The following is a 12,829-nucleotide window of genomic DNA, read 5'->3' as shown; positions in this document are numbered from 1 at the left end:
ACCTGAAACATCTGAATGTTTTCTTTAGCTTTGATAGAGCTGCCTGTATGAGAAAAGCTTTAGAGGACTAAGGTCGTACTTACAGAATATATTTTTGGTGGTGGTTGCTTAGAAGCTGAAAGTTTTGTGAGGATCCTTTGTACAGGTTGAAATAATTTATATGACAGTGGGGCTTAGCTGACCTTTGAAATGTCTTCTTTTTTTTACAGTGTAAGTACACACAAAATATAAAAATCACTTGTTTATTTAAATAAGTTTTACTGCACAATTAGAAGCAGAAGGTAGCACTTCTGTATAGGCCATTCAAATACAATTTCCTTAGATTTTTAAAATATTTCTAAAACTGCTTGATATATGAGTTACAGACAAAACCAACTTTTAAATCTAAACACATTTTCTTGTGTATAGCTACAATAAATGAGTTACTAATATGCTCAGTATATTTTTCAATATACACATATATATACTACAAATTGAGCAGACTCATTCCTTGAATAAAAAGCACTAGATGTTCAAAATAAGATAATACCTATAAACCAGCCTCCAGTCAACTGGGAAGCAATGTATTGGGACCATGGTAGATACCTGTCAGATCCGTCCCGTTTTCTAAGCTCTTCACATAATGACAGAGCTTTAAGTCATTTTAGCAGTCATTAGCCTAAAATGTACACACAGCTACAATTATGAAATCTCATTGACCAACCAATTAACAGAATTAGCTAATACATGTGTGGTGGGTTGAGCCTGGCTGGGGGCCAGGTGCCCACCAGAGCCACTCTCTCACTCCCCTCATTCACTAAACAGGGGAGAAAAGGCATAACGAAATGCTTGCAGGTCGAGATAGGGACAGGGAGAGATCACTCACTAATTATCGGCACGAGCAAAACAGACCAAACTTAGAGAGGGAATTCATCTAATTTATTACTAGGCAAAACAGAGTAGAGGAATGAGAAAATAAAATCAACTCTTAAAACACTTCCCCCCACCCCTCCCATCTTCCCGGGCTCAATTTCATTCCCGGCTTCAACCTTCCCCCCCTCAGCGGCACAGGGGGAACGGGGAGTGGGGGTTACGGTCAGTTCATCTCACGGTGTTTCTGCCGCTTCTTCATCCTCAGGGGGAGGACTCCTCTCATCGCTCCCCTGCTCCAGCATGGAGTCCCTCTCACGGGGTGCAGACCTTCAGGAGCAAACTGCTCCAGCGTGGGGTCCCCCACGGGGTCACAAGTCCTGCCAGCAAACCTGCCCTGGCGTGGGCTCCCCTCTTCACGGGTCCACCGGTCCGGCCTGGAACTTGCTCCAGCGTGGGCTTCCCACAGGCTGCAGCCTCCTTCAGGTGTCTCCACCTGCTCTGGCGTGGGGTCCTCCACGGGCTGCAGGTGGAATCTCTACACCCCCTCCTCCTTCCTCCATGGGCTGCAGGGGGACAGCCTGCTTCACCAGGGGCTTCACCAGGGCCTGCAGGGGGATCTCTGCTCCGGCGCCTGGAGCTCCTCCTCCCCCTCCATCTGCACTGACCTTGGTGTCTGCAGAGTTTCTTACATCTTCTCACTCCTCTCTCCGGCTGCAAAAGCGCTCTCTCTCTAAGTGTTTTTCTTCTTCTTAAATATGTTATCACAGAGGCGCTGATTGGCTTGGCCTTGGCCAGCGGCGGGCCCGTCTTAGAGCCGGCTGGCATTGGCTCTATCAGACACAGGGGGAGCTTCTAGCAGCTTCTCACAGAAGCCACCCCTGTAGCCCCCCCGCTACCAAAACCCTGCCACGCAAACCCAACACAACATGCCAGTAAATTTGGCATAGAACTAAGCACCAAATGAATTATATAATTTTATATAAAGCCTCTGTATACGATTGTTTTCCTATCTTAAAAGAACCTTGAAGATTTATAAGAGGAAAAAGTAGCAATCCTGAATGTTTTATTAACTGAAAGTTTTAAAAATGTTTCAGACTGAGTTAATCAAAATGGTCTGTTTTTCAGCTTACAGCACACTACGCATCTATGTCCGCATGCGCGTGAATACAATCACCTTACATTTCAGAGTAAGTCAAACAACAACATATTGTCGTCTTAAAATAAAAAATCTCCTGACAAAATAGTGTGCTTGAACCAACTGAGTTTTCTGAAACAAAACATTTCAGAAAAAAAAAATCCCAACCACATCACAGAATTCTTCCAACTTGACCAGAAAATTTGTCTGAGTTTACCCATATAACTTATTTTGTTGATACTCACAATGAAGATGTTGTCTCAAAATATTTGTTGATAAGTGTCCACAGCAATACCATCTTTAATACAAACTGAATCAATTTAGCTGTAAGAGATTGACTGTTGTAGTACAGACATTTTTGTCCCTATTGCCAGAGGAACATTTTATTCATACATAGCTTCACTTACACCTGGTTTTAATCGCAACAGTTGAAGTTGGTGTTTAATGTCCAAACTAATAACTTCAGATGTCTCCCTGGAAATGGAATCACTAGCACTGTCTGCTGGGAAACACACAGGAAAAAAATAATTATGACGCAAAGAAGATAAAATACAGTAAAGTATGTAGTTTAATCTTATTGACAAAGAAATAAATACAGTAATGATGATGTCATTTGCCATTCCTAAGCTAAACTATTGGAAATTTGGTCTCTCTTTTCCTATCTCCAACCTATTTCTTATATTCCCACTTACAAAGATGTTTAACAGCCAATGATAAACAAGTTAAAGGGATTTGGAAAGCAAGTTATGCGTGTACACTCAATCCACTAGTACATCTTTTCTTGAACTATATTAGTATGACAGTGTGATACAGTGCTATAAAACTTGAAGGTAAGAACATCCAAATGACAGTAAAGTGTTGGGTTTGGGTTTTGATTTTTTTTTCCCCAGAAGTGTATGCCCACACTTGTGTGTTTGAAACTCTGCCAGTTACATTTGCCCAGAAAAGCAGCCAATGAAAATTGGTTATCCCATACTACCATGGGCCCATATAACACCTCTGAGTTTGCTTTGAGTTTCCTACTGTTAACTAATGGCCTTGATTTACATTTTTCCATTCTTGTGGAGACTCCTACAACAAAAAAGAGGGTTAATATTTTTTAGTTTCAAATTTTTGCTTTTTTATCATTTCCTGCAACACAGAAGCAGAGTATCCAATCTGACATATTTCCTAAGAAAACCTCTTGCCTTTTGGCTCTTTGATTCCTCCCCTGTCCCCAAGCAAACCAGAATTGTGTCTAAAACCACCTCTGGGATATATTTAATTATTATTTTCCTATTATATGCAGCAGTGTGGTATGAGCACAATGAGACTACGTGGTGATTGTGAATGAATGCAGCTCTGACATAAGCTCGCTCACTGTTTTATTGCAAAGGCACCTTGAAGTTCAGCATTTTCTGATGTCTTTGGAAAGCTTCACTTTGTAACCTGGTTAGCATTCTTTTAAGGTAAGTTTTTGTATAGGTTTTATAATGCAATATGCTATAAGCTAAGAGGGTTTTCAAAAACCAGAACAACGTAAAAGCTTTGATGACAGGAGGAGGGGGGGGAACCAAAAACCACCCTTTCCTGAAATTTTTATCCAGTAATCTTATCTGGCTTCCACTGAAGTTAATGACAGTTTTGTTGATCATGGTATGGCCTGAATACAATTAAAAATCCCTCATGTTATATTACATAGCACGCTATAGCTATTAAGCTAGAATTACATTTAATAAGCAATGCGCTCAACAACTAAGACATAGCAACAAATAATTGTGCAATTTAATTCTGCCTTCTCATAATATATGTTATGGTACAGGGTTGGTTTTGTTGTTGTTTTTTTTAATATACAGGAGTTTAATCTACAGTCTGTTTACTTTAGACTAGAGAATGAACACTGCTAAGTAAATTTAACTCAGCCAGGTAAAATATCACTAAGTTCTCCAATGCACTGTATTACCAGAGCACATGACATTTTTGAATGCATTTATTCTCACCCAGTGCGAGGAAAATAGAAAAGTCCTCCTCTTGTCTGGCAGAAAAGGAACTGAGACACAGAAAGGCTAATTTACTTGTGTAAAAACTTACATTCATTATCTGTAGTCAGCTAGGGTACTGAACCTACACCTCCCATACCCTAGGCTGATACCCTAACTGTAGACAAAAATCTGTCTTCATTTATCCCATTTGGTGTAAATGCACAGTAGGTATTATATAATAAAAATTATTAATGCAAGTTAGGAAAAGAAGCAAGTGTAGAACCATCATTTCTTTGCTCTCAGTGGACAATGCTTGCAGGGAAAAGGATATTCCAAGCTGAAGGGTGATTACGATTCTCTGTGTGTCCCACTTACAGTATATAGCATGCAGAAGAAAGATGCTGACATGGGGCATCCACAAACTCTGTAGATTATTGCAGGATTTTGACATGTTGCCAGAATTGAATCTATAGCACAAACCAAAGACAAGAAATGGTATTTCAATATCTTATAATTCATGCAATCTAAATGTTTTTTCATTAAGCCAACAAAAAGGATGCCAAGATTATCCTCCTGCCAAGTTTCAAAGGCCTGTTGCTAACCATTGAGGCACAGAACACTTAATAAAAGATCATAAGAATTTTTTTAATTTGAAAGAATTCAGTAATCTTTGTATGGAAACTGTTGCTACTGCTTCTCCTATAATTATAAATTGCACACATACACACAGATTATTTTTTTTCGAAGCCTAAAATGACTGACTCACAACAAACCTGAAGTGCTATACTTCCCTCCAGTCCATTTCGTATAGGTGAATTTCAGGTTGGCTGGCTGCATTATCATGGGAAAGTAAATTGCAATACTGCTGCAATTATAAGTCTTTGTGCATCAATGCTTGCTTGCTCATAAGAATGCAACACCCAGAGCCGGGGGAGGGGGGGGAAGGATTAAAGCTAGGATAAAGTCTAATCTGAGGCCATCCAACATTGCAGTTCTATTCTAAATAATAGATTTGAGGTTTTAGAAGTTCAGTGAGGTATTTTCTTGTTCCAGGTCTCTGTCACAATGTCTGGGGCAGCAACTGTCTGTCACACAAAGACAAAACAAAATTATTGCAGGAACTGCTGGAATACAAAGTTCAAACAACAAAGGAAGCGGCTGCAGAGGCTGGAGGACCTGAGCTGATCTTTCTTATTCTAGCTTAGCAGTTCACTGTAGGACTGAAATACCAGACCAGCCAGAGGTGGTTTGGTTTTTATTTTTTGCAGAAGGAACTACATTCACCTGGTTAATCCAAGGAGGTACAATCTGCATCTTATTTTGCTAACAACACTGCATAATAAGAGAGACCTATCTATAAATAGGCATATACTATTGAAAATACATGTAGGAAGGGGTCCTATACCCCTAAGACCCTCTGCCCCTAAAGACAGGTTTCTTTACCCTGACAGAAGATTGTACGATCAGGAAGGAGTTCAAGCCAAGGTGTGGGAAATACCCGACATTAGCAAACAGGTTCCTTTCCTGCTTCTCATGGCCTCATTTTTTAATCTTACATCTTTGAGCTGGTTATTCCAGCAAAGGCAAAACCACAGCCTTCCACAGATAGCAGATAGGATACTGCTGCTGAAAAGAGAGCAATAAGCAGGTATAGAGTCCAATCAGAAGTCAGCATAGTACAGTTCAATATGGAATAACTTCTGTATTTTAAAGAGCAAACATTTTAGTTCCCTATTGTTCAGATCTAAGGCCAGTTGCTGTTTTTCACTGTACCTTTCAAAGTACCAAGGATTCCCACAGAAGTATATGGAAGTTGCTAACAATTTGGATGGCTATGAAAGAACAGAGCTCAAACAAAAGCCACCATCCTCTGCAGTTTGTTAAACAGCAACTTTTCCCATTACTCACTACTTTCATCCACCCATCCTTCTGGGCGAGGAGGGATAAATATAGCTCAGCCAGCATTAATTCTGCATCATCTGGAGACATCACTAGGAAAAGAACACGCACACACATGATGCAAGAGGGAAGAGCTAAAAGCTGAAAGCTACAGAAGTACAGTCTCCACAAGCAATATATTGTCAATTAATATAAAAAGATATATGTAAACCTGGCAACTACAAGAAACAGGTTTTACACTTCTTGAAAATGAGAGAAAATGCATGGGAAATCAAAGTGGTTTAGTTAAATTTGACTCTTCTTGAATCTTACTGCTGGTGACTTTGGTGGTTTACTCCTCTCTTCTACTCTCGTTGCATGTAAATATACTAACTTAGAAATCCTTCAAATCCAATAACATGCATAATCCCCTTTCCTAGGGAAGATGAAGCAGAGAGAGTGCCTAATTGTAGACTGTAGAGTCTATAGTACCTGCTGGTCCTCCAAGACATTTTTGTTCTAAGTTCTCCGGTCCTGCATCTGGCACAATTCAGTCACACAATGTTCACTTCTTCAAGAACTAGAAAATCACGTTTAAGCTAATGGAAGAACAAAGGAGCCCAGTGGAGTTGGTAAGGCATTTTCTGCAGGAACCACTCTTTAACAAGAAAATGGCATTAGTGTGAATAGGAAATACAAAGAAAAAAAATCCAACTTGTGGGTCAAGCAGTCTTATGATATTAGGATTAAATTCATTACAGCTTTCCAAACACTATCCCACTCCTCCTTTCCAAAAACCTGTTCTTCTAGACCCTTGTCACTATCCAAGTGGGAAAGTGAAAAGAAGGAAAGAAACTGAGCCAGTGTAATGCTTCATTCATTGAGAACAGAATGGTACTCCATAAGCTGTACATTATGTTTTAGTCTCCAAACCACCTGTCCAAATAAAAAACAAACAAAAACCCTTCCCCCCAAAAAATTGATAAGCCTTCTTTTGGAGAGAAACACAAAAGAAATAGCAGACTAAAAACAAAGAGACACTGTTTATACTGCAGAGATTATTAGAGACAAATCAATGCTAAACCAGGAAATTCTGTCTTAATTTTGGAATCCAACTTTGACTCCATACACATAAAAGTATCCAAAAATGTGCTAATATTTGGCTGTCATACTGGGGACCATTTCCACAATCACAAGAAAATAAGTTCAGAGCTTCAGATTAATAATTGTTCCTCTCAAGTAAAGATGAAGATGCACTGTTAACAATATCATATAAAGCTTTCCATGCTTAGGTTTCTTGCTGGAATCCCAGTCAGAGGAGTAAAGCTACTATCAGCTGATGGTGTTGGCTAACATATATGACTAATTAGGAACAAACTATTTCAGTCCCAGTGGAGAGATATCCACATTACGAAATCAGCATAGAAGCAGATACCAGAATTGGCATATTTGCACAAAAAGGCAATGATTGAATTGACAGAGAGAATAAAACCACTTCAAACTCTCTCCCAGGCTTTGTCTCCAGATCATAACTGAGATAGTACAAGTCACACCACGATGGTGTAAGGTCTTCAGTTTCCAAGTTGGCAGTGTAGCATATTTCAACACCATTAATTTGCCAAAACCAAAAAACACCACAAGGTTCTGGTTTGGGATTTCTTTCTAGTAATGATTACACTGATGTCTCTGAGTGGCATAATAGTTCACATGCTTATGTAGTCGATTAGACTACCATGCTACATTTGGGTCACTTACTAAAGATTCTGTACCTTGTTAAGACAAGGCTGAGTGAATTCTGTAATAAAAAGTGAAGGCAAAAGAGATCTAGTCACAGATGTTGCCGTGTTTATAAAATTCAGTCACAGCACTACTACAAAAGACTTCATACCAAGCCAAAGAAAAAAGTTCAGGAAGTTTAACATATTATTATTCATAAAACTTTTGCAAATTAATTGTTTTCCTCTCTCTCTGAGAAAAAAAAAAATGTTTATTTTTTGTGGAGTAACTCAATTTATGTGACAGAACCCAGCAAAAAGGAAGCTGTCATAACAAATATCATCATGGATCAGGACTACAGGACAGAGGAATAAAACACAGCTTTGCAAACTGAGCTCTTAGAGAACTGGCAGTAACCAACAAAAACTACTTTATTCTCAGCTCAAAACTCTTGAGAAATATGCACAGTTAATTCTCATGATGAAGCGATAGAAATATCCAGATTAGCCAGCCAAGTTTCTAGCATTTCTTCCCAGTTTGTCAGCTGTCTTAGGCTTCCCCACTAAAACAAGAAGAAAAAGAAAGAAACAACCATTAGGCTGTACTTTATAAGAAGGTTCTGTTTGTAAATAGTTTTCAAAGCACTACGAAACAGTAAGTAAGAAAATCTGCAAAATTTTACAGCCTGAGAACTATGTGTTGAAGATGAGGTTACACAGTAGCAGTCATGGATGGCTATAAGCAGTGTCTGTTGGCTTGTTTAACCTTATGTCAATTCATTAACCTCCTATTAAAGTATGTATTGATAATTTACTAAGCTTTTTAGGAATTAAAACTTCATTTTCTTCTCTTGGGAACGTGCACTCTGGTTCACATGCTACTGGTGACACACAGCCAGGAAAGGTTTCCCCTAGCCTTCTGGCTCTCTGGCCCCCCAGCCATGGCACTGAAGCTGTGTAATCTCAAAATGCAGTTTTACGTGCACTTCATGCACAGTAGCCTGGAGCCTCTTGTGGAAAATCCTGACTACCTGGGACCTAATGGCTATCTTGGGTACTTTTCTCCTCTTCCTTTGATCTTACGTTTGGTACAAGTCTGACTTTAAAAAAATGGGTTGAAAAACATTAAACTCTTCATGAACTGAAGAACAAAACTCTGGTGAGATAACCTCAAAGATGCAGCAGCATGGAAAGTATTTCTGCTTATTCCATATGTTAAATCATATGACAGGATAGCAAGATATTAAATTCAGTTCTTCCCTACTGTTAATTTTTCATTATGAAAAAATACATATGTTAATGAAGTTACAGAACTGTCCACACTGTCACAAACAAAAAGAAGTTCTAATCAGAAGACAACCATAGGTCTGAAAATCTTTTGTTACCTGAAAAGTTTGAGGGTGTGTGGTTTATAGTATTAATTAAAAAATGTTCTGTTTAAGCAGAAGAGCAAAGACCAAAACATTCATCAACAACTAAACAGGTGAGCAAAAAGACAACTTGACAAGTCCATTGAAAGATTTTAGAGTTTCTATTTTAAGCTTAATGACTGCTTACATGGATATATATTTTTTCATCGTACAGGCCCATAAACAGACATATTGAAAATAATATTTTTGAAGTTTTATCTACAAGGAAATTTTATTAGCGTTCATCTTCTCCTTCTCGTGAATGGAAATGTATGTTAATTCCCTTCTACTTTTACTGTTTCAAATTGTATTCACTGTACAGTATTATAATTTGTCTTTCAGTGGAAAGATTCTAAGTAAATGTGTTTGTAAAAATTGTTCATAATGATCAGTTCTTAGTGCTATTTATACTGGTTATTTTAAAATATAAAGTCAGTCATACCTAACATTTCTAAAGTGTCATTCACCTGCAAATTTCATGACATTTTACATATATTAATCAATTAAGCCCTACTATACCCATCTCAATTAGGCATTAATATCCCAATTTTACAGTTAGTTACACTGAGGATAGCTTGAAAGGTTAGCTGTCTTGCTAATACCACTCAGGAATGGGGATAAAACCCAAGAATGACAATCACTTCTCTGTGTGTAATGGAAAAAGAAAAGCCTTTCCCTATTGTAGAATTGAAAATATAAAAATAAAAGGCAAAATTAATGGACAAAATTTTGAGCTCTTACAGAACTTTTACCTTTTCTTGTCAAGCAAATTATTGCTTTACAAACTTCTTGGAGAGAGGTAAATACATATGATCAAGAGATTTCTACAAGAAGTTCCTTAATCTATGGTCCTGTAAATCAAAGGAAAAACAGTTGCATAGAAGTATAGTCCATACTAACCTTGCCTCTCCCCACCTCCCAAGCCAAACTAAACATCTTGAACTGAACAGAAGTTCAGCTTTGCACCACTTGGAGAGCTCTGTTTCAGCTGGCTCCCTTAGAGCACGTCCAGGCCACTTATGCTTGTTTGAACAGTAAAAATGAAGGTATCCAATTAACATAACTGTATAGTATCACATCACATTAATTCTATCAAACTTGCCAGTCTAATACCACTAGAAAATAATTTTATTTCCATTTTCTATTCTAATTCTAATATGACGAATAGAGAAAAGTCATTCTGTTTATGGTGTTTCTGAGTTACTATAGTCTGTCTCTGATTATAAAATGGTAAACCAATGTGTTTCCAGGTGCACATCCTAAAGGTAACCCATATTAGTAACCATAACTGCATAATTTTTCTGTATGCTTTCACTACTTATATCTAGAATTCAAAATGTACTGTTTTAGAAGGGCATTCTTATTATTACCTTAAATTATACTCCTTTATTGCTTTTAGTCCTCTAACTTGATTCAGAAACCACTACAGGTTTCTCATTTTGTATCTGACTTCTGTATGTTCTGTGTGGGTGAAGAAAGAATAGGCTACTTTGCTATATTGTGCTATCTTGGTTTTATACTACCACTCCTCTCAGAGGGGTCAGTGACAAATTATGGTCTCTTGGTATTCACTCTGTTGCAGATTTTGCACCAAATGAGGCTGCGATCACTCAGAAGTGATACTGTTTGATCTTCTTGTTCTATCATCATCAAGACTGTCATCATGTCCATGAACTAAACAACAGAACCAAGGCTGTAGAGGCAACCTCCATTCTGGCACTTCATTTTTTGTTTCCATGCCTGACCTAGCATGCTTAATGTTCTTTTAATTTAGCGTCACCACAATTGAGGTTCTCAGCCAGATACTTAGAGTACATCTATAATGTCCCTGTATCAGGGAGAAAACCCTGGCTCCAAGTCTTATTTATGCAGATGGGCTGATCTCCAAACTGGCTCCACAACTGTCCCTTACCAGCTCCAGCCACAGGCCATTCTAGTACTCTGCATATACTGTAATCACTTAATCAATGCTTTGTGTCTAACATGGCCTCTCAGGTATGCTCTGTAAAAGCAATCTGACCCAATGTACCAGTTCATTAATTACTGACAGCTCCTAGTGTTCCAGAAACCTGTTAGAGGACACCTACAGCATGGCCATAATGCTGTGGTGTCTGGCAGCCCCAGCTCTTTCAAGAGGGAAAATCAGTATGGCACAGAGCAAGCCTGTAACTTCAGTTTTATACCCCTGCATAGTCTGTATCAGCTCGAGCTTTCTAAGGTCATGCAGACTGCCATCTACCCAATACAATGTTCCCACCTGGCTCGTTTAATTGCATGAATGAGAAGAGACACCAACCTATGGTCTTGCTGGCCTACACTGATCACTATAGAAGTGGTGAAGAACATGTCCAGTCATATTGAGAAGCTTTATCTTGGGACGGATGAGCACCCTCTTTACCTGAATGAATTCCAATACCATATCCAAAAAGATAGAAATGGGGCTGCATTATGTCCAGAAACTACACACCAGGAAAAAAGCAATTGGCGACCTTCCCACCTGAGTGAATGGACCACCCGTGTTACTGAAGGGGCTGCAGGAATATGCTGACGCTTATATTTTCCAAATTAGGGTAACAGCATCAGAAGAGAAACGCGATCTTATGCCTTAGTGAGCCAGCAATATGACCGACACACAAAGCTGAGGGGAAGGCATGAGAGAGATGCTAGAGAGCTTAATAACCTGAAATCTTGCCACCTGTGGTTGTTATGTCCAGGAATACATAAGAGGAATAGACAGGATTTTTCTTCCTGGCCTGTGTGGCACCACTTTGAAAATGGTGCTATGAAATTTGATACAGGCAGGGAAGGTGCTAGTGGGAACACAAATGGAACAGCCACATGCAGAGGGTTGTCAGAGTGAGTTCAGATTGTAAGCAGACTGCGCACTAGTGATGACACATGTACAATACTGCTTGCTGAGATTGTACGTCCTCCTCTTGGCTGCTATTGAGCTATGATGTGTCACTGTTGGTATATAGGCATATATGGTAGTCAACACTATGCAAACAATGAGCAAAGTCTTCAAAACTGTTGGTTAGAGAGGCCTTTCTTTTTTCCTGACTGTGGGTGATATGGAATGAAGCGATTCCGGAAGCCATTGCTGGCCTTTGAGCACAATGTTTCTGCCATGGGCACCTCCTGCTTGACTGTCCACTGCCAGATAGCATACATTCCCTACAAGCTGCCCATGTTCTCCTTCCTTCCCTGACTTCAAATGGGTATAATGAAATCAGGGCACTTACCCAAGCTGGCCTCTTTCTCATCCTAGAATTTCTGTCCCATTGCTACCCTAGAGATGTGAGACAGGCAAAAAATGGCACCTTCTCCCTAGAGGACTGTGGAGGTTCAGCTTCTACACTCACCCAGCCTAGCACAGAGATCAGGGCACAAACTGAAAAGTCAGGGAATCCGCATGGCTCTGCAGTGGTCTTCAGGTCAGAGTGCAGCTCAGCATAAGGTACTTACGCAAAGCTACCTAAGGGGTCTACTGACGTACTTATCTTTTTAGGTAGATAGCTTTCAGGGTTTTTCCTTCAAGTTGCTTGTCTCTGTAGTCAAAACCAGCCATGCTGAGATGCCACCAAGTCACCTTTCCTAGTGTGCTATTGAGATACTTTCCCTCAGCACAGGCCTGGGAGACCTCCAGTAGGCCAAATCTCCTCGGGTCTCATTTCTTACCTGTGTGCCCTTACAACATCATAGGTTTGTTTATTCCTTGGTTAAAAGTAAGTCAGAAGGTTAAAGAATTAAAGGCTGCATTTCAGTCAGACAGATTTCTATAATCTGCTATGAGACATAAAATGTGCGGTGCATGTCTGACGGCACTAAGGGGACATATGAATCTCCAAGGCCTTCTGGATATAATTGGTATACCTCACA

The 12,829-nt window shown here is 39.4% G+C and overlaps 1 protein-coding gene across 5 annotated transcripts in view; it reads right to left on the bottom strand.

Annotated features, from left to right (window-relative positions):
* The window catches only part of LRMDA (leucine rich melanocyte differentiation associated), a 700,198-nt gene that overhangs the window by 675,128 nt on the left and 12,241 nt on the right, over positions 1-12,829 (bottom strand). For 2 of the 5 annotated variants that reach the window (XR_008577844.1, XR_008577843.1), the window contains exons 3-4: positions 9,703-9,801; positions 2,541-8,104 (exon numbers count right to left, since the gene is read on the bottom strand). The gene's annotated coding sequence lies outside the window, so the exon portion shown is untranslated. Of the gene's footprint in view, positions 2,490-2,540; positions 8,105-9,702; positions 9,802-12,829 lie in introns of those variants that run through there. The other 3 variants (XR_008577847.1, XR_008577846.1, XR_008577845.1) reach the window with 3 other exon arrangements.

The sequence above is a fragment of the Grus americana genome, chromosome 7, assembly GCF_028858705.1.
Source record: "Grus americana isolate bGruAme1 chromosome 7, bGruAme1.mat, whole genome shotgun sequence".
NCBI classification, from domain to species: domain Eukaryota; kingdom Metazoa; phylum Chordata; class Aves; order Gruiformes; family Gruidae; genus Grus; species Grus americana.
This window is presented reverse-complemented; position numbering and strand designations above follow the sequence as displayed.